General features: G+C 36.8%; 1 protein-coding gene across 6 annotated transcripts in view; it reads left to right on the forward strand.

Moving 5' to 3' along the window:
- Positions 1-593: 593 nt before the first annotated feature.
- Positions 594-27,365, forward strand: part of RALYL (RALY RNA binding protein like) — a 382,211-nt gene continuing 355,439 nt past the window's right edge. For 3 of the 6 annotated variants that reach the window (XM_069005017.1, XM_069005023.1, XM_069005022.1), the window contains exon 1: positions 1,020-1,698. The gene's annotated coding sequence lies outside the window, so the exon portion shown is untranslated. Of the gene's footprint in view, positions 677-1,019; positions 1,699-14,866; positions 14,888-27,365 lie in introns of those variants that run through there. The other 3 variants (XM_069005018.1, XM_069005020.1, XM_069005019.1) reach the window with 3 other exon arrangements.

A 27,365-nucleotide genomic window follows, 5' to 3' on the forward strand; every position in this document is an offset into this window, starting at 1 on the left:
CCGCCGGATCGGCGGGAGGGGTAACGGGGGCGCACACGCCTCGGAGCCCGGCGCTGCACCGGGGCCGCCACCGGGGGCACCGCACCCCTCACCCGAGCAAACCCCGGCGCCCCTGCGCTCCGCTCGGCGCGCCGCCAGCCCCACTCCCGAGGGCGAGAGGCACTGCAGCGGTGGGGCCGGCGGCGCCGCGGCCGGAGGGCAACAGGCGGGCGGGCGGGCGGGCGGTGTCAGGCGATAACTTCGCGCAGCACCGGCGAGCAAGTTGCGCTGCCGCGCAGGACGCGCCCGCCTCCGCACCCCGCCCGCGCGGCCGGCTGCGTGCCCGCGCTCGGCGGCAGTGAGTGAGCGGAGAGGAGCGTGTGTGAGCGCGGGGGCGAGCGGCACCTGCCGAGGCCAGCGGCGGCTGCCGCGGCACGGTGCGGAGCGCTGGGCGGCGGCGAAGCCGGGCGGCTGCGGCGGGCGCGGAGCGGAGCGGGCTGGGCTCGGGCTGGGTCCGCGCCCGGCGCCGCCGCTGCGCCCTCCCGGCTGCGAGTCCGCCCGGCTCCGGATCACGTGGCGGTTGCCGGAGGCAGAGACTAGAGAGGAGAGAAAAAAAAAGCGCCTCATTCCTTCTTCCACCGCCATACTGTATTTTATAGTAACTCTCATTTTTATTCCTCCCTTTTACTCCCGCTCGGTGAGTACCTTTCCGCTGACATTCTTGTCCTCCTTTTTTTGTCCTGTTTTTTTTTTTTTTTTCTTCCTTTTGGTTTTTTTTTGTTTTCTTTTTTTTTTTTCTTCTTTTTTTTTTTTCTTCCTCTTTGATTATTGTTTAAATGGATTTGATCTTTTGCTGATGACAAGTTTTTTTCCTAGCATGCGATGGTTACTAAACTGTGAGCAAAAGGTGCTGCTGGGGCCGGGAGTCACTGGGAATGAAAAATGATAATATTAATAACACAGACTTGCCAGTCCAGCAACAACTGATATACATTTAGTAGCTATATATATCTATATATGCAACTGGTTTTGTTGTGGCACGGAAAAGCGATGTGAAATATGATGCTTATTTTTTAAAGATAAGAGAAAAGGCATGTTTCTAACTCTTTTTGCAGAGGATTTTTTCTGGTGTTGTTTTATTTTTATTTTTGGGTGTTTTTTTTAAGGGCTTTTTTTTCCATAAAGAGATGGGAATTGCAAATGCATTTTACAGCAGTGTTTACACAGAGTTTATAATCTTGCAATACTGGTGGAAGCCACAGAGCAAGATGTTAATTTTATTATTTTTGTTACTGTTTCTTTTTTTTCTTTTTTTTTTTTTTTTTTTTTTTTTAACTGTGCTACCAGCAGGGTTTTTTGGTTTTCCTCTTCTTCAGTTTTTGATGCCTGTTTATAATGTGAAACTTTTCTTGCAGCATGTTGCAGTTATCGTTTTTAAATACTTTTTTTTCCTCCCTAAAGATAACAAAGCAAAACAGAAAGCCAAAGAGATGATCCTTACTTTTGCACATTTTGCACCTTCACTTTTTATTCTTTTGCCAGCAATGTTTTATGATGGTTATTGTTATCATGATGATGATGATGATAGATATATACATATATACAAATAAATACATTTTCAAATGATGGCAGTGGAAGGTTTTCCTGGAGAATGAAGTGCGGTTTGGTTTCCTTGTCAACGGAAGATGAAGTGAACAACTGAACATCTCCCCAGTGCAGGTACTTCATCTCCTTGTAGGCGTTTCCACACTGTGTAAATTACATTGTGAGATTTTTTTTTTTTTAAAGAAATCTCCTTCCACCCCTTTCTAAAGGTGTCTGTGCAATACACGAGGACTGGACTAAATGTCTCTGCCTTCTTATTGCTTGGATGTGTGCAGAATGTTGCACTAATTTGAGCCTAGGTCGGTTAAAGCTGAAGAGAGGTGTTTTATGTGCTGTGCTGTATAGAGGGGAAGGCAGATGGGGAAAAAGAAAATCCGGACACCCCTCCTCTCCTCCTTGCATTTAACAAAACCCAAACAAACAAAACAATCAAAAGTAAAGCCCAAACCAAAACTGGATGGAACCTTGAGATCCTCATTACGAGTACAGATGCTCACAGGACTTTAGACAAAAACAATAGCTCCAGCCCTGTATTCTGGCGACTCGTGTGTTTGTGTGTGTCTGTTTAAATTTATCCATTAGAAAATAGCTGTGAAACAGCAAAGGAGGCTCCCTCGGAGAGCTGGCTCACAGCCACATGAGGCATATTTTGTAGCCCTAAGGGCAGAAAACCCTTATATCCAACTTCTGCTCCTCATATTAAAAAGGCGTAAACAAGGCAGCAGGTTGCCTCTTATGACTCTAATTCATTGGGATGGAGATTAATCAGAAGCTGATATTCGCTTGAAGGTGTTTCGTTTTGTTTTGATGATTAATAGTGCCACTGGTTGACAGGGAATAGGAAACAGTTACTTTCTGCGATGGTTACTGAGAGTTCAGGATTGGAGGAGAAACTGTTACTTTTCAATGAAAGCACTTAAATGCTTAACAGAGGCTGCCCCTGATGTACAGACAGGATATTGGTTCTGTAAAATACAATTTGGAAAGATTTTTCCAGATGACAGGATGGTTTGGTTTTGGGTTTGATTTGTTGTTGTTGTTGTTGTTGTTGTTGGTTTTTTTTTCCTCCAGAAAGAAATATGGTGCAATATTATGCTAAAGTTCAAGTGCTGAATGTTCTGTGGTGTTCTCTGTTGTTTACTTTATTGTGATGGGATTCTGTATTTTATATAAAGAGCATTTATGGATATATAGCTGACTATAAAGATATGCCGTGTATTCACATGTGGAAACTAAAGTAAGTTACAGGGGGTATATTTCTTTTGTCACTGTCATGTAAGCAAATATAATTCATAGAGTTACAAATGCATTTGGAAATTTGAGGCTTCTAATGCTTATGTTTAAATTTTTGCAATGTAACAGCTTTCTTTAAAGTAGAAAGTATAAGAAGTGTATAAATCATGTAATTAGTCACATTGAATAATAAATAAATTCATTTATCTTTGTAGAAACATAACTATTATGTATTTACACTAGGTTTTTCAAGTTTAACTGTAATAAAAACATTTCGCACATATTTATGTACGACTTCTGCTCTGACATGTTTAAATACTTTTGGCAGCATAACGGGGTCAATAATTCATGTGTCTAAAAACCAGTCAAGATATTTGCATGATAGATTATGATGACTTTTCTGAAATAGTTACGATGTGTTTGGTCATTACTCCACATTTTAAGAAGACTCAGCTTGCTTATTTTTTCATTATTTAATTTGAAAGCAAGCCATTAAAAACAAGAGAGATTGAAACTTTGTTCTCCACCCCTCTATTTATTTCCATCCCTCCTTATATTTAAATGAAGGTTTTTCTTTTAATTATGTGCAACTCCCAGTGAGCAAAATATCTTGATACTGCTAAAGCACTGAAATAAAGTAACTAGGTTAGCAGTTTCCAGAATGATCCTTTTGTCCTTTGTTTTAATATTGCAGGTGTGTTGTGTGAGTAATTTTGTACAGATAGTTGCTGACTGAAGAGCTAATCCTGCTCACCTAGCCTCATCTTGAAGTCTGAGAAAGTGCATTCCTAAAACTTTCTATTTAGCACCCATATTTCATCTGCAAAGCACCTGTTGTCTGAGTAGTATGGTAATTAATATACGTAGATTAAATTTGCAGCAGTCTGAAGTTGTAGGAGTTCGTATATATCAAACAGCCTTGGGACTTTAAAATAGGAATAAAGGAGCCAATTTTGAAAGAGGATCCTTCTACCTCTGTGCAGTATGTGGGCAGAGCAGGATTTGGGTTGGTGGAATTGGTTCTGGCTTGGTGCTTCTGTAGTTAAGCTATGACTAATGTTGAAAGCGTGCTTTAGAAAGCCATAGTTAGTGTCAAAGACAATTGTCCTTTTGTGCTTTTGAGATGAATAAAAATTTTGGCTACAAATTGCAGCTTTGTCTCTCAAGTGATGATATCATTATATCCTTATGTAGTATGAGATATAATCATACTGCCCTAGCTCCTGAAAGTGATGAGTGTCCAGACTGAAATGACATCTTCTGCTTTTCTGTATATCTGTTTTGGTATTCAGGGCAGCATAAGAATTTAAGATACCTTTATAAAGGGTTGTAAACCGAAATCTTTGGAAAGCAATTTTTCTTTTCTTCCTCCATAACTAACTGTTATTATCAATATTTACTTGCAAATGAAAAAGAGCAGGTGAACAGATGTGAAAAACTGTCTAGTGTTCAGTGTGCTGACTCATGAATACATGGTTTTTAGCTGCTCTAGTGGCCTGAATTGGCAAAAGAAGAGTATCTTCTTACATTTTTCAACATGGGAGATAGAATTAAAGTGGCCTGTGGAGTCATGAAGTCTGTTTGCTGTGATACTAGGCTGGTCTTCTTATTTTGTTCAGATTCAAAAAGCTCTGGTTTCAGTTTAGCTGGGGTATCTTTCTCACCGCACCTCTTGAAGGCAGTGCAGAGCCTCACTTTCCATGGTTTTAGGAACACAATTTCTGTCCTAAATTTATTTTCAGACAGTTTATTCTCCTTTATTTTTTGTGCCACTGCTGACCTTAAACAGTAAGGCTCCTTATCCATGTCTCTTCTCTTCAGAGTGTAGTATATTTTTAGAGAGTAATTGCAGCTCCTTTTCCCTTGTGATATCTGGGCTTAACTGGGAGAGGTTCCCAACAGTGTGGCTGGCACTGGGAGGGGATGTTGAGACTGGCTCTGACCAAAATCATGCTGCAGTAGAAACAGGGAAGCTGCATTTGAATCTTCTTCTGCCCAAAGTGGTCTGTTCTGCTTTCAGCTGAAAATATGGCAGTTTGGTTTCTGGCTCTCACATCAGCCCAAACATTTCCACCTGAAGCTGCACACATAGAAATGCCTTCTTCTGGTGAAATGGGGTTTGTGCCATGTGGACCTTCCCTTCACTCTGCCTAACCAACCTGAATTTCTTTGGGTATAGTGCAACAGGAAGGAACTCTTGGGAATTTCTTCTGCAACGCTGATTTTCTGCAACGCTGAAAACTCTCAAGAGTTTTCTACATATTGTCTTAGTATTTTGTATTCATATCAGTGAAGGGAATGTGAACAGGTGTGAGAAAATGCTGCATCATGGACTATCTTCTATCAGGAATAAACATGAAAGATGTCTATAACGTTCTTTAAAATTTTTACCTTATTAGAGTCTTCGCAGGTTGCTTATATCTTAGCTCTAGTCTTCTAAAGCATTGTTCTATAACCAGTTTCTCTTTTATAGTGTAATTTTTCCTGTTTTCTTCCTTCCCTGCATTTTGGGTTTAAAAAGATAAAAAGATAAAAAAGCTTAATAGTGTAGGATTATAAAGACTGTTAGGTCTGCCCTCAGATGAATATTTTAACTTCCCTTGGTCTTAGAGGATGTGGTGCTCTGTCAAATTCTGAAGCCAAATTCTGTATGTTTTAAGTGCTTACAGAATAGCTGAATAGAAAGCTAAAGTTGAGTATTTCCTGATAAAAAATTATGTAATCTGTGACACTGTCTACATAGTTATCCAGTTTGTAGCTCCCTTAGGCTGAGATACGGACTGACAGAAGAAAACAAAGTGCTGCTTTTAAGTGATATGAAGATTGAAATGCAACATTTTGACCTTTGTTAAGGTACCAATCTTATTTTATGATCTTTAAACAATTACAGGAGTAAAATGTCTTGAAGATTATTGTTTTGCACATGAACACATTAGAATAATTTGTACCTTTTTTTGCCCTGGTTTTTTTCTATTTCAAAATGACACTCTACCCTCTATAATGTACTTAATCGTTCAAAAGCACTTATACTGCAGCTTTGGAAGTATTTTCTGAGAAAGTTTATTTTCGTACAATGGAGTGTGTTTTTTTGTCTCAATGAATCATCTGCCAACAATTTAAAAAAATAATCAAGTAGACCTTCAAATTACTAAGTAAATCTCAGGTTGCTTAGTGTGAATAAAGTTAACATGTTTTTATCACTGTGGTATTCTGGACTAAAAATATAGATATGTAGATGAATAGACAGAATCATTTTTAAAGATGTTTTTAGTGTGATAGAGAATTAACAAAAATGTTACATTAATTATCCTTCAGGGCCTAACCAACACTTCTGTTTAATAACTAACAGTTTAACTTTCTCAGTTTTAGATTTATACAAACCCATATTATCTGCTGCCACTTGACAAAAGCTATAGAGTTAATAAATTGCCTCTCTGGTACATCGCTGTGTGTCTCCTGGCTCCTTGTGTCCTGGCTGGCCTGCCAGGATGTTGCGGCTCCACCATTCTGCAGTTGCATTTCATTTTCAGGAACAGAGGGTTTTGTTTTGTTTTTTTTTTTTTCTCTCATGTAGTTCCCTCATGGTTATGGTAGTAAGCATAATAATTTCTACTCTGACTTGACTGGTAGAAGTTTGAAAAAGCAGAGGTGAATTTCTGATGAGTGATGACCAACAGTGGGTATGAAAGTGGTATCAGCAACACTCCCCAGGTTCTTTATTTTTTTCTTTGCACATTCACAAGTCTTTCTCCTAAAATACCCAAAGGTCTGATTGAACTTGGTTTACATCAGTGGTCCTTCCCAGGTGGCCTTGTCCTGAAGTCAGTGATTATTGCCTCTACTGATGTGCAGTCTCTGAGCAACCAAGTCAACATGGAGCTCTGGAAACAGCTAATGCCTCCTATGGTTAATTTTGTGATCCTCTGAGAACAACTTGCAGTCTGTTGGACAGGCAATAGCTTATTAAAGGCAGTACAGGACATTATTATTATTATTATTATTATTATTATTTAAAGAACAAGAGACCATAAAGGGTACAATGATAACTCGTGGACCTTGGTGATTATTGAATGACCTGGTGAAAGTCAGGTCCCTGTCTTCCCACTGTGCCCCATATCAACAGCCTTTATTTCAGCCTGTTCAGTCCCATATTGGTTACCTTCTTCAAGATCACCCCTTGAGTCAGTCATGTGCTTTGTTGTTCAGGGTCAACAAAAAGGGGATATCTGGCACAAATCAAGTATTAATGAGATTCTTCATCTGACTGAAACAAGGCTAAATATGTTCTTTAGAAAAGCATCACTTTAGCACAGTTCATTCAGTAAAAAGGTGTCTCTGTTTCTGCTCAGAGTTTTGTGTAGAAGCTGAACAGTACCTATTGTCAAAGAGATATGACACATTTTGTTAAAATAGGGTAACTTTACGATTTGTAGGAGGCACTGCACATGTATACCTTGCATGCAGTATTTTTAGACTGACTGAAGAATTGGAGTTTCTGTCTCAAAGAATTCTATTTGCAAGGTGTTGACAATGCTAGCTTTTCTTTCTGTTTTGTTGTGTTATGATGGAGTGCAAAAGCACTAAAATGTTTGCACTGTCGTAGACATGTTCTTTATTAGAACAATACAAATGAAAGTAACAAAGATACCCTCGTGAATTTTTGCACACCAGGCCTGCTCTCAAGGCTTACTGCATGCTAACAGCTCTTCTTGTGGGTACAGGGAGTTACAGTAATAACTCACTGATTCTTACAGTGAAACACTGTTCTTTTAGTAATTGCAACAACATACTTCTGAGCTTGATCTGTAATGAAGAGTTACTGTTTATAAAAGAAAAGTCATTCTGCCTAGTTAAAATATTTTATCAAAAGATCCCTCACACAATAAATACTATAATAGAAGTAATATAAGATTTAAAAGTGTGCTGTGAAAACTGGCATGCAGTTTCTATGAAACAGCCCCCCTGAAGGTATCATTAAAACAAAACTTCATCTTTGGGTACCTTTAAAAGGAATTTTCTGTTTTCTAAGACACACACACACAATCAGTGCTACCCAGTTCTTGTTTAGAATTTGCTACTGATTTCACAGGATAAAACCCTACACTTGAGGTATTGCAGGGTAGGTCAGTTTTCTAATGTGCTCTCTACTGCATAAATTCACATCCACTCTGTTTTCTTTTTCCCAAACTGCAGAAGAAGGATGCAATTAAGTTTTCCTCCTGCCTATACAGCTTCCAGTTAACTGGGAGTTCTGTAAATGATACAGTTAGAAGATTGGCTCTGGAGAGGTTACCATCTTCTACTTGGGCATTTGTAAGTTGTAACCAATTAATGTACATTATGAATAATGAAAAGAGAAACTGCATTTATGCCACTTTTGCTTTACAGGGGTAGTTTATCAAGACACTGATGCTTATTTTATTATTTTATGAGAAAAGCATACAGGGTTACCATTCATCAGCAGGTGCCCTGCTCCAGTAGGTGATGTAGAAATAGGTGCAGGATTAGGCCCTGGTGCTATTAAAATCAGTGATACATATGCTGGTCAGAATTTCATGTCAAAACATTTTTTTTTCTGTAGATTTTTGATAAAGTGGTTCACATAAAAGCCTCCATTCATCTCACTTAACCTTGCTGTTTAAAAAATAGGTTTTTAGAACTAAGCTAGTCATCATTTTAGCCATCTAAAAGTTAGTCATTGAAGTCTAACACAGTTGCTCAAGGCTTCGTAGTCAATGGAGATAAATATTCTCTTCCACCAGAGAACTATAGATTACATCCCAACAGAGGCATCAATGGACAGCTGAGATGAACAACCTTCCTAAAACGTCTCTCTCTTTTCACTGATGAGAGAGAACCTAGAGGGCCCATTTAAAATAGATTCCTAACTTCTTTTATGGATGAAGTTAAAGGAGATGAATCGCATGCTCCCCAACCCTCCACTTCTTGAAATCCTAATTTCACAATGAAATATTTGGTTGAAAAATTGTTTTTTGGCCACTAGAATCTTCATGGCTTTAAGTTTTTACTTCAATTTATTTTCAACTTCTCCAGCAATTCTTTTCACAGAAGTGCAAATGTGTTTCTAAATATTTTGAATCCACTCTGGACTATGACAAAATTCCCAGGGATGTCTGATGGGGCCAAGATTTCACAGCTTCTTTCTACTGCTTCACCCAGTTTTCTCTCCTTTTATAATGTGATCCAACAAAAATTGATTCTTCAATGAGTTCTCCTCACAGAGTCCTTTCTAAAAAGGGACTTAAGCTATTGGGTACAATCATGGACCTAATTTTAAAACCTTTAATTATTGAAAAATATTGAAACATAAGGATTATGTGGGTGGCAATGGAGTCAGCTAATTGTACTGTATATATGAATTAATGTACTATATATATGTAGTTGCAGTTAAAAAATCATTAGTAGATCAACAGCAGAAGACCTGAATTTGAAAGTTCTGAATGTCTCTGAAGTGGGATTTTAAAACTAAAAAAGGCTTTTTAGTTTGTGAGCTGAGGTCATCCAGGCAATGTAGGGGAAATATTGAGCTATTGGTAGCATGCTGCTAATATCCTCATGTAAGTACTTGTTTTTAAATACTCCAGTAAAGCCTGTGCTTTTGAATACCAGATAGATTTTAGTTTTCCCTGTCTCAGGTAATTTTTTAGAGAAGGTTGGAATTTTATAAGACTGTTAATATCTGTAAAATCAGCTCTTCAATAAAGTTTACTTCAGTGCCTTGCTTTAGATCTTTCCCAAGTCATTGTGTGTAGCAGGATGCCAAGCAACGGTTGATTTGTGACACCACACAATATGTTGTGATATCATCCTCTTTTTCCACAAATTATGAATTCTGCTATTTCATTCAATAGGTGTTTGGGCTTTCTGTAAGATTTTCTACAGATACTGAATGATATGAAAATAGTGTACATGTTTCTACCATGGGTTTTGTCTTATTCTTGGCCCTGCACTACCTAGATGCCTGTGCAGACATCATTAAACTGCTCACATAGGCCATGTTTTTCACTAACAGCATAGTATGAAACCAAACAAAGCTGAATCCAAATTAGAAATGAGCCATTTGGTATTATAGGAGTAAGCACAAAACTCAGTGTTGTGAGAGTTAATTGCCCAAATACCACAGTATTACTACCATGATAAAGTAAGCTGCAAATGTAAGCTCTAACAGCTATAATATAATGGTTTGTACAGACTCAGAAATCTTACAGACTTGTCAGAATTGAAAAGGGAAGTTAAAAAGTTGGAGTTCTCAGCACTTTGAAATAACTGCTTCAAATAAGCGCAGTAATATTCTCTGGGGACTATAAACTGTTAGCTGCAGCTGCCGTGTCACGTTACACACTTCACCACCTCTTTGTTCTTCACATTCTATTTATATTTTGAACTTAGGTTTTTGTACTGCCCCTCAAAAATGCATTGTCTGAGCAGTGTACACATAAAGCAGATTTACAAGGATAAAACCCTTTGCTGACTTCATGAAGTTTTTGTCTCTTTTCCCTCTTTCATTTGTGCACCATAACATTTCCTTTTTCTCTCCTGCGTCTCCACTCAGAGTTAGGAAAACAGTGTTGTTATGGGAATTTAAAGGTCTCATGACCATGGATTGTCAGAACACAGATGGGCCCAACTGAATTTCTCAGTGAGAGTAGGGCATGTAAGCCAGACACAAATTCAGTGTCTCTGGTCTCTCTCTGCCCGCTGCTCTGGGTGAGTAGGTAGTCTAGGGATTTGACTGAGGATTACACATTTGGGGACAGGCTTGTGGAAGGCAAGATTACAAGAAAAATAATTACAGTTCAGTTTAAGGAAATAAACTATTTCAGGGATGCCACATTTATTTATTTTTAATTTGGTGTACAAGTTAATGTCATATAGTGTGACATTTCATCTCAGAAATTTTAAAACGGGTTCAGAAATTCATGATACTTGGTCACAAATATTAATGAATGTTGTAAATATCTGCCATAATCAGAATAGGACTGACTACTTTACACTCTCAGGCCTTTTAAGATCAAAGTCAACCCAGCTATAGAGACCTGTGTCACACTGATCTGCATTGACAGAGGAAAGTATATTTTAAAATGTTGGGTGTGTTCATTTGAATTTCTGGATCCTTTTTATCTTTTATTTGTAATTTTTTTTTTTATTTCAGACTTGTTGGACCTTCCCTCCTGCTCTGGACCTTTTCCCTGGCGTCGGCACAGCTCAGAAGGATGAATGAAAAGGAAGCAATAGGAGAGGGATGGAAGAGGGGAGAGGAGTAGAAAGAGGAGGAGGGGCAGAAATAAAAATGGAGAAAAAATCCCCAGCAATTCAGCTAAGGCTCCAGACAATGGGGATGTTTTCAATCCCCACTCTTCCCTACCTTCCCCTCTAGTTCAGGCAGCTCTCCCTCTTTACTTTAGCTTTCATCACCACTACAGAGATTTCACGAATTTCAATTTTTTTTTAAAATTAAAGAATGAAGCTGCAACAAATAAAGTGTTGCAAACAACAAAATATACCCATCTTCTCACATACTATAACATGACATAATTCATGTAAATGGTTCTTGAAGTAGGATTATTTTTCTCCTAGTAGTCTTGCATCTTTAACTATGAAAGTATGAAATGGTTTCATAGTTTATGAGGGAGACAAATCTTAGGGTTCTTCTTGCTTTTATACCCAACTTGCACCCTTTAAATCAGTTTGCACTTGTCTCTGTGTTTCAGTTTTATTCATCTGGAGCCAAAAGCAGACTTTCTACTGGTCTTTATTTACTTATTTTCTACTGCCCCTTCCTTCAAAACTTTACTTCCAGGGGTCCTCCTTCCTCCTTATCCTCTTAGAGAGGGTATAAATTAAAAACTATTCCTATTCTTTAATTTAGTTTGAATTTTGAAGTGTATTATTCAGCTTTGTAGTGCAAATACTCCCACCAGAGTAAAGAATGCAGTCTGATATTTTGTTGTGCAGTGTGGCTGTCAGAGAAAGAAGACTCAGGGACCCCATGACTCAGTGCTGGTCTGCCTCTTGGCTTGGTCCTAGTGTTTGTGTCTTTCTTCCCAGCTGGAAGGAAGGCCACTGTGAAGGCAGAGGACTAAAAGGACACTTCAGCTAAGCCTCTTTTCAGTCCTTATGGGTACTTGCTTCCTCTCAGCTGTTCCCACCAGGAATCCCTTACACCTGACAAGGTGGCTTTGGGAGTGTTAATAGAAAGAGTAGATCAAGTAACTGGTCTTCCTAAGAAATTATTTCCTAAATGTAGAGCTTAAATTGGTCCTCTGGCTCCCCTGTACCGATCTGCCTGATAGAAAAAAGCCAAAGGTTAGCTACTGAGTCAGTACAAAACAAGACTCAGTTATAAATTTGAAGACTTAATTCTTGAAATAGAAAATCCTAAGAATTCCCAATTGCTTTTTAAATGCTATAATCAATTATAGAAATTGAGTGAAGAAAGGTGTTAGATTTCAAAATATTTTGGATGGAATAGTATTTATTACAGATGCTGGTGGAACAGGTCCAGAGCAGAACAATTGGGTCCAAAAGGCTGAAATAAATTTTATATCCTAAAAAGACTTTTAGAAAAAATTCAAAATACTATAGGTCAAATGCAAATGTGCTATTTAATAAGTGAATAAATAAAAATTACGTAAACCTGCAAGAAACTGTTACTTCTTTCATTTTTATGAAAATTTTATGTTTAAGGATATGTTAAATTTTATTAACATTTAGGAGAACTTAATTTTACATTTTCTTAAAAGATGCACTACGAATTGATGCAACTGACTATTGCCTCATTACTTGACAGGAATCTTTAAATTTCGTTGCTGTTGAAGTCTGCCTGATGTATTGCTTTTACGTGTTTAGAATTTGATTATTTGTGCTCAATTTACTTGAGCCATACCCTTGAATAGCAGTTTTCTGATGTCAACAGGATACTCAGAGCCTCTGAACTTGGTACTTCAGGTCTCTGGGCAGGCTCTGTGACAAGTAGGGGCCCTTTGGAACAACTTGGTGAGATACCCAGATCCCCCAGAGGACTGTACTGAGAGCTGTGACTGTCCCACAGGACAAACAGGAGTTCCTGCATGCAGTGGGACATGCTTGGCAGAGACCACGTCCATCTCCCTGCTAGGACCAGGGAACTGCTTTCAGCACATTTGTTTCCTGGGATTTTTTAAAGTGAGAAGGTTTGTAGAAGACTTTCCTGGGCCTTCACAAACTTTATAGTGTGAGGTGCAGCCTATTTTTTAAAGGCAGTTATCACTGGTGCAGGCAGTCTTCATACCTCTTGGAGGTTCAGGTCATGTTTTTTAGCATTGTTATTTGAGGCCATAGAAGGGAAGCCTTCCTTAACTTTAGGTAATTTCACTGACTGTACAAGAGAAGTCATGCAATTTGACACTTGTCCTCAACTGCTGTTGAAATGTGATATAACATATCCCATGCTTCAGAATTTAGAGCCATTTGCAAAAGGGAAAAATCTGACTTTCTAGCTCCTTTGAGTAGACATTTTGAAAACACTGGTGTTGGTGAGCTCAGTAAGACTGCCCACAAAAAGCAAGATAAAGGAGCTGTGCAAACAAATCTGAAACAAATATTTTGCAGAACACAGGTGAAGTGATATCTTTCTCACTGACTCAAATCTTTTGCCTATTCTCAGTCCTACCATTCTATCATCTCTGCCACAAATATTAGATATTTTAACTTTGTAGTTTGCTTTGGAACACATCATCTTCACAGTGCAACAAAATAATTTCATATTGCAATTACCATTTAACTTTGAAATGTAACTACTGTATAATCCATAATCATCAATTTCTTTTATGACCAGCTCTTTGCTGTTATATTTTACAGCCTTTGAGTGCATCAGTAAAGTATCTTTATAGAAGTAGAGTAATAGAGTTGGCGCCTTTGATTCTAGGAACTTCATAATGAAAACTTCAAAAGCTTGGATCCTTTCCTGAAAGGATAGTGCTACTTACATATGTTTATAAACTGTCTCTTTCAAATTAAATACTTTGTGACCTCTGGAAAGTAATATAAAATGTATCTCATGGTATTGGTTGCTTCATGTAACATATATGTTTTGAAATAAACTGCTTTAGTCTCCTGACATTAGACTTCACCCCTGAAATTCAAAGAAAGATTTCCACGTTGTGATACTTGCCTCTCAACTGCTGCTCACACAGAGCGACAAGAAGTTCTCTCAACTTTTGAAAGCTGAGAAAATTGTGAAAATTTTTAAAGTCAAGAGAATTTTGGCAATCTAGTATATACAGAGTTAAAGGCCTGAGTTCAGTATCTTTGTGAAAGTTTTATTGTGTGTGGAATGTAGATTACTGTATATGATGGCTTAGACAGTCATCTGTATATCTATAGTAAATAGTATATATGTTGGTGTACTAGTTTGAAAGCAAACCAGTGAGAGACTCCAAGTGAGAACTACAATTTAATAGGAAAATTAAAATAAATGCAATAGTACAGAAACACTGACAGAGTCAGAGTACAACCTGACACCCTGTCGGTCAGGGTGGCGGTAGCAGTCCGATTAAATGGTGGCTGCAGTCCTGTTGAGGTGATAGATGGGGTTCTGTTAAAGTGGTGATCCTGTAGAAGGGTCTGGTCTTCACCTGAAGGTCCAGTGGTTGTTGTGTAGCTCTTGTCCTCTGGGAAACCTGTAGGTAAGGGCTGAGTGTGGTGTTCCAAACCTCAGACCATATCCAGGTAGGAATGCTTGGTTCCTCCCCCTGGGCGGAGCATCTCACAATGGGATGATGTAATTTTATGAGTCATGCAGTGAGGCTGCAGAGCCCATTAACAGAAGATATCCCTCTGGAGGGAGTTATCAGGGATGTGTCATGGAAGAGATAAAGAACACTGTCCCACCTGGTTTTAACAGCTTATGAAGATGGTGATAGAATACATACTTTTGGTTACATCTTACACTGTAACCTAAGACAGTTGGCAATCTCTATTTGTCCTAGAAAACTGAACTGTGGTGAAAACAAGGCTGAATGAAGGTTGCCATCATCATCAAGAGGGTATTTCACATACGAAAGATACTGTAAGTAAATATACTGAGGACAAGGCATACCAGGTACTCTTTGAACATCTAATGTGTGGCTTGTAGCAACTTAGACAAACTGGGAGTCAGGTATTTCTCTCGCTAGCAGTTGTGCAACACTTTGAACATTAGTCCACTTGGATTGTGACATGAGAGAGTTTTTTGTCTGAGGTCTTAATTTCTTGAAGATGAGATATTGTGCAAAATATTTTCTCGTGAAAATATTTATCTTTCTTAATCTCATGTATTTTGAGTAGTACAGCACATACCATATGTAGAAGGTGCTCCTCTGTAGCTATATCCATAGATACTCCTAGTCTTGTAATTGGGCCTATAACAACTTTGTTATTGAATTCATTGGAAGAAAGATCAGCCTTCTGTTTTCAATACAGTAGGGGTAGAGTAGGATTTGTTTCTTAAATGCGGAACAGGGTATTAATGCAATAGAGTAGACACTCTGGTACCTGTTGAATCTAATGACATTAGAAAAATTGGATTTAGTATAAAAAGTTCAGTGCTATTTTTCCTATGAAATGTGTTGGTATATGGTTTTTCTGGTACACTAAAAGTGAAAAAGCACTGATTTAGTGGTTCAAAAGCAAAACAGCTCATTCTGTTTCTGCTGGTAGTAAAGAATAAGTTATTTCCAGAAAAAGATTGTTTGTAGTAGAATATATAGAATACTAGAATAATAATGCAAGAATAAATTAAACTGGTTATAATTAATTTATAATTTATTTTATAGTTTATCAATATTAATAAGTCAATGCAGGAAATGATGCCTTGTACAATTAGACAGATATCAGGGCAGATCACACTGTCATACCAATATCTATTAATGATCATATCAACTAACAGCGATTTTATATTCTGTAGGAAAACAAAATCTTAATAAATACTATAGGAAATATGCTTAAAGCAGGAACTCATTTATTAAAATGAAAATAGAAAATTGCAATATACTTGCAAGAAGGTGAAGAAGGAATACATTATTAGATCAATATTGCAGCTCATATCAAACTCCTGAAATAATTTCAAATGATAGGAGCTTATAAGTTCCTAAATTCTGGCATTTCCTAACTTCGTATTCCTTGACTTTGCTGACTTATCTTTTTCTAATATATTGTTTTTGAATGTGTATGTGTACAGTCTATATTTATTCTGTTGAGGGAGATTACATGTCTAGACATATATATTTGAAGTTTCATTATGAAATATGTAACAATGGTAGCATAAAAATACAGCTATTTATGAAAATTGTTTTTGGTGCATTGCCTTGTAACTTCTTATTGAAGCTATAAATTTGAACCATGTTTTCTATTTGCACCAATGCATGAGGAAGTATAAGAGTAAGATTCTAAAGTAGAAGCATGCTTTAATGAACAAAACACATCACTCAAGCTTGGTCATATCTGTATCCCAGAAGAAGCTCAGGAAGGAAGTCCTCTGCTTTTTGTGACCTTCACCTTCCTATATATGTACATGTATTTCATTTAGAACAGTAACTTTTCTATAAGGACTTATTATATTAGTCAAATTTCATCCAAGATTTTTAAAACCTTACAAATGCTTATCATTTAAGTAATGATAATATAGGAAAATTTTATTGGTTTTTGTTGCCAATGTGCAGAGGACTCCAGCAATGGAAGTGAGATTAACAGCTTATTAAAACCATAGCAGATGAGCTCCAACCTCAAACCCACATGATTTATATGCAGATTTCAACCCACCATGAGTGTTCAAGATTCTGCAGTAGGGTATGTATTCATTAGTAACAATTATTTTATTTCAAAACAATACACATGATGTAAATATTTAAATTCTTTTCAATGCGAACTCATCTAAAGTATTTGCATGCATTACCCGATGAACTCATTCAGTCAGATCCTATCACCAGCAGTATATTGAAAATATAATCAGTGAAAAGACAATGCATTTAAAAATATTCTTTCTTACTATTAAAAATTTTTTGTCTCATTCTAAATATGTGGTATATAAGACTTCTGTTATACTTGAGATATGGTATCATTGTCCTGGTAGTCTTTTTGTAAGACCCCTTTATCTTGGAGCATTTTTAATGTATCTATCTTCTTCAACACCTTTTAACAAATCTCAACCTAAAAAGGAGTAAAAAAAAGAAAAAAAAGGAGAAAAAAAGGGTCTTTATAGATAGAAAAATAAGAGCATACTTCAGAGCCGGTACAGTAGAAAGCGACATCAAAGCCGAGTTAGCAAATAGTGAACTTATCATAGTGAAGTCTTCAGGAAACTTCTACAGTCATTTTGTAGGCAAAAATTTAAAAACACATGCAGATAAGTTTGATTTTAAAATAAGCTGACTTTCATAGAAGTAATTATGTTCCAGGAGTTAAAGAGAATCTATGAGAAACTGCTGAATTCATTCCTTCATATACTATATTTTATATCTATATATATATACCCATGATATCCTATATATATGATGTCCTATATATTACATGACCATATCTTTTATGATATATAGTGCCAGATAAGATATAAATCTCTGCTTAAGACAGAGAAAGTAATTTTGTTTTTTTAACAAACTTAGACTACAACTGAATCACTGAAAATGAAGATAGTTGTTTTCAGAAGCCAAAGTAAAAAAACCAAAAAATTTCTTTCAGAGAAGCCAAATGTTAGTTGATATAAATGAATGGAAAAATATTGCTTGAGCTAGTGTTGCTTAAGTACATAGTTTCATTTGCATATTTAGTCTCAACCCAGCAGATACAAAGCTTGCAAGGTCTGTGGTGGGGTAGGGAGTGATATGGCTTTTGGCTTTGGTTAAGAGCCTTCTTGGTTGTGCAGGCCCTGTTGACCTCCAAAATGCACATCTTTTCAAGGTCTCTAATTGTAAGTTTATACTTTATATGATCACAAAATTAAATTAAGTCAAATACTACAATTCACTTCTTTGAGCCAGAATAATAGATATTTTGTGGGCAAAAAATTAGTGTGGAGTCGAAACTCAAGTGTTTCATCTTGAGGGAAAATACCCTTTTTACTTTATTCTGCAATAGTATATTGAAAAATGCTATATTACCAGGTAAGATAAAGTGTGATTTCTTGAAAATCAGTATTGATGTTTTCTGTGGTCAGATTCTTATTCAATTACTAAAGTCAAACTTAACTAGCTAGTAATATATTTTGAGAGTCTCAGTTCAACTGGCTGCTATAGAAGGACATCTACAATTGCCGTTTTATGGCATCCATAATTATATGGCAAGCATAGCCAAAATTTTATCACGTTTAGAGTGCAGTTAAAAAAACCAACTTGTTACAACATAAATTAAGCCAGAATTCTATACATTTCTTTTCCATAAACACTTGGAGGAATCTTGCCATCATCTAGATTTTTACTGATTTACCCACTTGTGCTTTGCCAAATCCCAACACAAGGCATTTTCCCTGTCTTACTATTAAAACTGCTTATAAAGTAGCGTATTTTGGATTGTGGTGATATTGTTCATCTAGTGTAATAAAAAGGATCCTAATCCAAACCAGTAATTTAAAAAAATGTTACCAAAAAAAATTCATTTGAATATTTGGGGTTACATTGGTTCTTTTTTATTTTAGATAAAAATCTTAATGAAATTTTTACATTTTCATATTTATTTAGAAGAATTAATAATGAGAAGTTTCCTTGTACACAACAGAAGGCAGACAATGGAAGAGAACTTTGTCATTCAGTTTCTAGGCTCCATTTAGTCGACATTTTTCCCCAAAATCTTTTTCTCAGCCTCTTTTTTTTTTTTTCTTTTTTTTTTTTTGAGGACACATCTACAGTGTTGACACATGCAATCCCTCTGCCTCCTCCAGTTTCCATGTCTCTAAGATCTTGTAGAGTTTATATGACTTTCAGAAGACTGGGTATGCTTAATTACATCAAACTCACTGCTGGGCTAGTGTGGTCTCAAACCCAGAGCTGAAAGTTCTCTTTCCTGTTCACTCCTCTGCAAAATCTTCTGTCTAAACAAGCGCTCCCTAAATCCCTTTCAGATGATCAGTCCTTTGGGCTGTGGGCACAATTTCTTCGGTGGGAAGTTACAGCATAAAGAAAGAATATCCTGTTGCATTGAACTGGAATGAAGGGCATTTGCTAGAAAACAGGAGGCTGGTCCAGCAATGCCTGTATCTCCTACTAAACAAATATTAATTAATTCATCTGGTGGGGACTTTCCTATTAGTGTCTTTCCCATGGCCATTAGGGATGAATGTGATACTGACTTTACTTTGCAAATATGCACTACCATTACTTACTTTCATATTTGTTTTAAAGCACAAAAAAAAACCAAAACCACCAAACACTGAAGTGCAGATAAGGGTTATCATATTTCCTTCAGAGAAAGCTGAGAATATGAAAATAATTTTCCTGTTGATGTAAATTGTCCATTTATTATGGCTTGTTTCTTCTACATATATGCAATACAGTTAACCTTCTTCCAGTTAAATGCAATAATCTAGTTAATTTTACTCATAGACTTCAACCTTTGACTGCTAATGAAAGTGTAGTCACATCTTATGGAACACACTGAGGAGTCTTCCCTCCTGCAAATATGTAGAAGAATGGTGTAAGAAAAAAAAAACAACCCTTGTAGAAACTGCAAAGGGACTGGTGAGTGAAAGCATAGTACCTAATGGCAGGATGTGTATTGCTAACAGAAAAAACTGGTGCCTTGACCTTCACTAAAATTCCCTTCTACTGTCCTTTTCTCTCTTTAAGATTTCACTTTCACATGCAAACCTCCTTCTATCAGCCGTGTGTGTCCCTCTACATAGCTACTAACATATCTGAAAAATTTTCACTGATCCTTTATAATTATATAATGGTTAAGGTTGGAAAAAACCTTTAAGATCTTCAAGTCCAACCCTTAACCCAACACTACTGTGTTCCTCACTAAACCATATCACCAAGTGCCTCATCCACAAGTTTTTTGAACACTTTAAATGAAGTACAAATATTTCCATAAGCAAATAATAAAAGGCGAGAAGTCTACCAAAAGCTAATGCTTATTTGAAGTTAAGGTAAAATTTAAAAAAAACCCCTGTGGCTTGGACATTTCTGGACATAGTGACCAATATTTGCAGCTGATATAAATTGGTAGGATGTCTCCACTAAATCAAAGGAGAATTGTTTATCTGGTTGTACCCTCATAACTTTTTCAGAGCAAATGTGATGGGATTTACTCCCAGTGGTAAATTGTGTAAAATAGGATGGTTAGTTCTATACTGGGAAGGTCATTTCAGTCTTATTGCAGAATAACTAATGGAGTTTTGAAGATGTTGAAGTAATGCATGTGTGTGCTGTATACAGATGGTGGGAGAAAATGCTACGCACATGAAACCCAAGCACAGAAATGATGAAACTATCTTTTCAGTGAAAGCTATTTAGCTCTAGAGCCTCTCTTTTGCATTTTGAGTGGATTTAGAAGAATGCATTATTCATAGTGAAACAACAGAAAGTCAGTTGTTTCTGACGGAAGGTGGTGGACACAAGCTTGCATATTTTTTAGCTTTTCATGTTACTGCTGCAGAAAAATCTGTCTTGTGCCTTGAATACTGTATTGATTGTAATCAATCAGACATTTTAAATAGACTAAGGTGTGCCCTACTTAGCAAAAACTACATTGACAAAGAGTGTATTAATTAATCCTAGAAATTTTGACATTAATTAGGTCTCCTGAGGCTTAAATGTAAAGCCTAAATGGGGTATCATTCAATACCCCAATTTTTTGACTGATTAATAGAGATAAAATGGAGCATTTTATTATGTTAAATCTTGAGAAGGGTTAAATAACAGAAGGGTTTAAGTGATACAGTCATCAGATGTTCAGCTGTCAAAACACCATTTTTCCTACTGTTTTGCTTTGGATCAAGAATTGTGATTTGTTCTGGAAAGTACACTTTGGAGACATCATGTCTGAGAGGGGTTAAAGGATCATGCCATGAGAGACTTAATTTTAACTCTAGGATCAGATCTTTTGAGAAAAAAATATGGAGTCTTTCTCTGTTGATAAAGAGAAAAATATCCATAGGTTAAAAAGCCATTATTGTAACACTTCTTTTTCTCTTTTGTGTTTTAGAACCAATATTATTTTTTCCATTGGTATGTGTAATGAGCCATAGCTAATATAGGTACTGAAGTTAATATCTCTGAAACTCAGCTTTTCAGTATGAAAGAAAGGGGGCAGGAGGAGAACTGACATATATTTCCAGATTTTATCCCTTCTATATTTGTATTTAAGGTACCTGAGCCTCAGCTATCACTTCATGGATGGAGTATACGATGAGAAAGTAGGCAGATACCTTTTGACCTTGTGGTGTGGGTATACCCCATAGTGTTTCTGCCTCTTTATTCTAGTTATTCTATTTATTTGGCTAGTTGGAACTACAGACACTCTTGCTGAGGTATGGTATCACAATGAAACTGCAATTAAAAAATAGCCGTGCAGCAAGAAATGTTAATAAGACAGGTTCCTTGTACCTTGTTAGGGAATGCCTACACTGCTGGCAGCTCTTTCAAGACTGATAACTACGGATCTTTGAGACGATACTGTAATATCTCTGAAAACAATTATACAATGGAAAAAAATTTGAATTTGAATAACTACTGTGCAGAAGCTTTGTGAATGTGTGAATAAGAAAATATAATGGCTAAACATTTTCACGCCAAGTTTTATTCAGCTTGATTTGAATGCATTTCTGAGGCCTGAGGAAGCTGCACTTAGTGAAGGACCTAAGAGCTTGGAGAGTGGAATCAGAGGGATGTGTCAACTTGCTTCTCACTCTTGTAATTCCTCAGATTAGAAGCAGTTTTGATTTGTGCTAATGGCTCCTAAATTTTTTTTTTTTTAGCCAGGAATTCTCAAAGTACAGGACATTCTGATTGTAATTGTTCAGTGTTCTGGCATGTACCATTGGGTGGAGGATTAAGATAGCTACTGGTAGCTGCTGTTAATTCTCCCATATTGACGGAATCCTTAAGTGTTTTAAAAGGCAGCTTTTCCTGAACTCTCTTTAATGCTAGAAAAAGGCATATTTGTTTCCAGAATGTGGCTGTTAGTCAGTCTTTGAATATCTTTGAGCTCTTAATATCAGTGTTACACTGAAAGAATCTGCCTCTGTGTGGTGATTCAGAGAAAACGGACTGGTGTACAGTCAGGCTACCAAATTATAATGTTAGTATGGGATTAATAAAACCTATGGGTGACAGAAATGGGGTATAGACATTCCCTGCTGTTCTCTTAAATTTTTATGAAAAGGTTCACAAGAGGTCCGTGTAATGTGCTTTCAACAACTACTCCTTAGTTGCCTCACCAATGAAGAGACACCTAGCAGAGGATCCAAGATTTGGATTCACTGATTTTGTCATGAGATTTTCTGAAAACAGTGCCTTTAAAGCTGATTTGGTGGAGTTTTCAGTCAATCTAAAGCTTGAATGCAAACTCTATTCTGTGTTTACTAAATAACCTTTTCACTGGGGACAGAGCTGGGTTAGCAACTCAGTCTACATTTATCGACTCTCCTGGTTGTTCTAATGCTTTTGGTCTGTGCCCTTCTCTGCCTTGATTTTTTTCCATGCCTGAAATGGGAGTAAGCCTCCAGTAAAGCCCTCCATCATCAAAATTCTTGCTTGTGATTCATACAGTGTTACCCATCATTCTAAGATTTAAAAGCAAATGTTTTAGCATCTGTGCTTTCAACCACTGCCACAAAGTTGTCTATAGATATGTTGAAAAGGTAGCCTCCAATACCAGTAAACCTGCTATCTATTCTGGATGTTGCACACAGCCAAAGGTCATTCAAACTGATAGGAAGAGAAAATAAAAGGCTGGAACCTGTGAAATAACTGACTTCTCCACTCTGTGTTTCGTTTTTGGCAAAGAAATATATTGTAGGTAGCAATATTGCCTACTTTTGTGTTGGTGAACATGTTTTCTGAAAAAGAGGGGAAAGAAGCTTTTCTTCTGGAATAACACATTAACCAGTTGAGACTTGGGACATCTGAGTGGTTTAAATAAATAAGTAGTGGTCTCTGTAAGGATGATATTCTCTTATGTACAGGTAAGAGCTTTTTGTTGTTATAATGTGACAAAAGAGAGACTTTGAAATGAATCAAAGGTAGGTTCTGCTTATGCTGGGCCTGTGTCTGAAGTTGCCTCAGATCAGCCAAAAGGGAGACTGCTCTCCCTGTGTAAGGATGGTTGGATTGGTCTAGTTAGGAAAAAACACCATGACAGGAAACCAAAATTTTCCTACATGCATATTTAACCAAAAATACTAAACAATAAGCTTCATTTTGTCACTGGAAATATTTTGTTATGAGATGATGGTTCATCATTGATCTTTGCTCTCTGCTGATGGAACAGGTCTCTTGGGAGGCAAATATAATCAATATTTTCCTTATCTGTTTGACAAGCCAAAAAAAAAAAGAAGAAACAGACCAGCTTTTGTTTCAATGATTTAAAGCACATTTTCTAACTTCTTATTTGAAGAATCTGTTTGTAAATCTAGTCTAGAAAAATACTGTTTTTATAAGCTTCAGGAACATGTTTCATTTGGAATGAATGAATTATTGCTTGCCAGCAGACAGCTGTAAATACATAAAATGTTCAAGCTTTTTGAGGCATGGCTCAAATGCCAGCACAAAATCAATGACAAAAATCAATGTCTTATATGTGCAATACTTTACTTAATCATTTAAAAAAATTATTTCAAGAGCCAGATCCAGAGCAAATTTTCAGAAATAGCTTAGCTTCTATAGAGTTCTATTGATTTACTCGTGAGCTAGATCTGGCCCACTGTGGAAACTAAATTTAATATAACTGTATCTTTTAATGTATTTATTTATTAGTACTGAACATCATTGCATTTTACACCACAACAAAAGTGGATTATGTTTGTGGCAAATTCTTTACATACACAGAATCTGTAGTTGTGTCTGACACGGAGAAAAATTACACTTGACATTTATAAGCTCAGGATTGAGTTTTCCATTTCATTTTGTGTAATTTATAAAAGAAGTTCATTGCTTAACTCACACTGCTGATTATAACTAGTAATTTGCATGAATGATTAGGATATGTTTGTGAATTAGGAATTCTTAATAAAATTTACAGCAAGTATGAACTTTCAGAAATTTTCTTTCTCTGTTGATTTGATATAAGTTGTTTAGATTTATTAAACTCTGATAAACCACTTAGTGTCATGCTTTAAATATTTTATAAGGATATATTAGAAAAGTACAGAACTAATAGTAGACACCACTACTTCTCTTTGCTATTGAAATATTGACAATAAATAGCGTAGACTGTTTAGAAACAGTTTCTTAAACTTAATTTGGTGTGTCTTGTGGTTACCAATCCATACTATTGCAGTACTGGGATTATCAGGTGGTGCAAGTGCTGTCCATTGCAGTGCTGGGTGTGGAATGAACCACAGAGTAAATTTTCTGGTATAGGTGAAGAGTTGGACTTTCAGAAATGATAACTACGCTGTTATTGATTTGCTGCTGATAGTGCTCATCATCACTAAAGAAATCAGGAAATAACTCAAGTGGAAGTTAAAATATGTTACCTTATAAAACCAATCATGTTAGTAGTGTTGTGTTAGTATTACTGTACTCTCTTAGTTCCTGAGATCATACATTTGAAAACTTTTACTTAATACTTTATGAAGCTAATTCCTCTCATTAAATATCAGTCAGCCCAATCCTCATGAAAAATATCCATTTAGCTAAGTAGTGACTTTCAGCCAACTAAAAAAATGCAGACTGTATCGTGTAAACCTTTTTTCCTTTTTGGAGGACTGTACGTTTTTAAGGTAAGTAACCTGACTTTTGCCATCTCTTTAATTGTTATACTGTGTCCTCTGGTTAATAACTAATACTTCCTTTCATTTGCTTTCTATCTGTGACACCTCATTTTTTATACATTGCCATAGCCTGTATTTAGTAACTAGGTCTGTTATTTTACAGAATATATTAATTAGGTCATACAGCAGTTAATACCATTGGATGAGAAAGCTGAAGCAAGGTAATTTATCCTGCATAAAAAGGAGTCATGAATCATGGCCAGCTGCTGTTTGTGCACAAGTAGTTAATGTGGATTTCCATTCTTAAAATATGAAGTTGTCCTATGGTGGTTTCTGTCATACTTTTAAGAAAAAAATTTGTTAGTACTATGAGGAAAATTGTGTCTATTCTTCCATTTGCAAAGCTCATTGATTACGTAATGAGACTAATACCAGGACCAGCCATCACATGTTAAGGCATAGTCTTTTTGAGGTCTCTTCTGATTTATTTTCATAATTCTGTAATTAAATTTAGGTAATGAAGAATACAATGGATTTTCAGATTTGTGAAATATTAGAGGCAGCACCTTTAAAATTTAGCACTATATCACTAGTTTATATTTTATCTGTTATATATTTGTCCACACTGTTTTTCCTTTCTGTCCTTTTGGAATTGCACACTTTTACAAAAGATTGGAAATACAGAATGTTATCCGTGTTAGTTGTTTCACTTCATAACAGCAACAATACCAACCAATATCTCATTTAGAAATTTAAGACAATATTAATTAAATTCTGCCATCAAGAAGATGAGTATTTCTCAGCAAGGAAAAATTAATTTGTGATTAATAAGTACTGAAACTCTGTTATCCAGAAGTTTAGCATTCATGGCAATTCTGCTTTTGAACAGCATTACAGTGTTACAAAATAAATAAATAAATATCATGGACAGGTGTTTTGTTGTTATTTATATTTAAAACTTGGAGTGGAGTTATAGGGATTTTTGTGCCATTTGAAGTAATGGAACTTCATTCATTAATATTATGCTTGGATTCATTATAGGGGAAATAGTTTCTTTATGGTTATCTAATGAAGATTGTACAGTGACTGGAAAATACCTTTAAAAATGGAGAATATGCAGGGACCACTTTGAAAACTGAGGAAGAAACGTAACACCAGTCATAAGAAAACATTTGCTTCATACCTGGCATTCATTCACAACAGCTATGTGTGACATTATTTGTGTAAAAGGGCGTATGGTTATCTTCACACTCCTTGAAGAGGTTCTCTGTGCCAAAGGACTGCTCAAAAATTCCTTTTGCTGCATGTAGCCAAGGAGTTATTACCACATTTGGAAACTGCCAGGAAAGCTGGGTCCTGTCCTATTTCCCCTGGCCATTCTTTGTACTACTTGTGAGAAAGGGAAATTGTGTCCCCCACTGCACTGGCTCAGCATCACTGCGGGTTCTCTCCATGCTGTGCTCATCACCCCTGCCTCCTACTTTCTGCTGTTGGCATGCTGTGAAGCAACTGCAGTGCTCTGAAGCCTGTCTGTTGGATATAGGTGAACATTTATTCACAGCTGTAAAATAAGCCTTGTAAAGACAAGTGTTAGACATGAGAGAGAGAGAGAGAGTAAAAATCCTCATTCTGGGTTAGTTAAGGGAAAGCTGTTTGTTGACATCTGAGAGCCCATGGTTTTGTCTTGGCTACGTTGCAATGATCATCCTGCCTGAAGCTGCTTCTTTTCTAGACAGACTTATACCAGGATCAGTAAATGTAGCAAGAGATGCATTGGCCAAATTTATTTTGCTTATGCCAAACCAAAGTAAACAAGAATGGCCATAATTCTTACAAAGCAGAATTTTGGGAATGGCATCATGGCTCAAGATGAATTGGTACAGCTGTCTCAAAACATGTGACTTTGTAAAGAAGGAACATTTTTTCATATGAGCTGTACTGAGCTAATTGCCATTCTCTTTACAGCAATAAAAATTTGCATTGTCTTGCTCACATCTGTGTTTTCTGAAGCACAGCATTCTTATGGTCTTCTAAGGACTCATACAATAATATAGCATTGCATTTCAGTCGTTGAGAAAGATGAGTATCAAGCCTTACTAGAGTGAAATTCCCTTTACATAGAGATTTGACTGATGCATGGAATAACCTGTATTTGATGAAACTACTCTTCAAGAGTGAGTGAGACAGAGAGCACAGTGGGTGTTTGGGTGTTTTGGCCATAAAGTCAACTTGATGAAGGCAAGGTAATTGAATGGCATAACCAAACCCATTATTACTACTGCTTTTCTGGGTCACAATCCAAGTCCAGTAAAGACAAAAAATGCTTTAACTGAATAGGAGATTACAGTAGTCCTGCCATAATCCCTTTTTTAGGAGGCAAGGGGAAGTGATTTTCCTTCTCCCCAGAAGGTAAGAAGCCCATGTCTGCCAAGGCTGGGTGCAAAATGGTGAACGTCATCTTTGAGAAAGTAGGCAGGAGTCAAGTAAATTTGCCAAATATGCTCAAATTAGAGCTGTCATTTGTCTTTGACTGAACAGATGGAAATAGTGAATGAAGACCATAGCCTTCAAATGTCATTGGGAAAAAAAATCAGCTAGAAACAGAAAGCCAATCTAGGAAAAGGAGCAGCATGATAGCCCTAGG

This window comes from Aphelocoma coerulescens, chromosome 2, assembly GCF_041296385.1.
Source record: "Aphelocoma coerulescens isolate FSJ_1873_10779 chromosome 2, UR_Acoe_1.0, whole genome shotgun sequence".
Taxonomy (NCBI): Eukaryota; Metazoa; Chordata; class Aves; order Passeriformes; family Corvidae; genus Aphelocoma; species Aphelocoma coerulescens.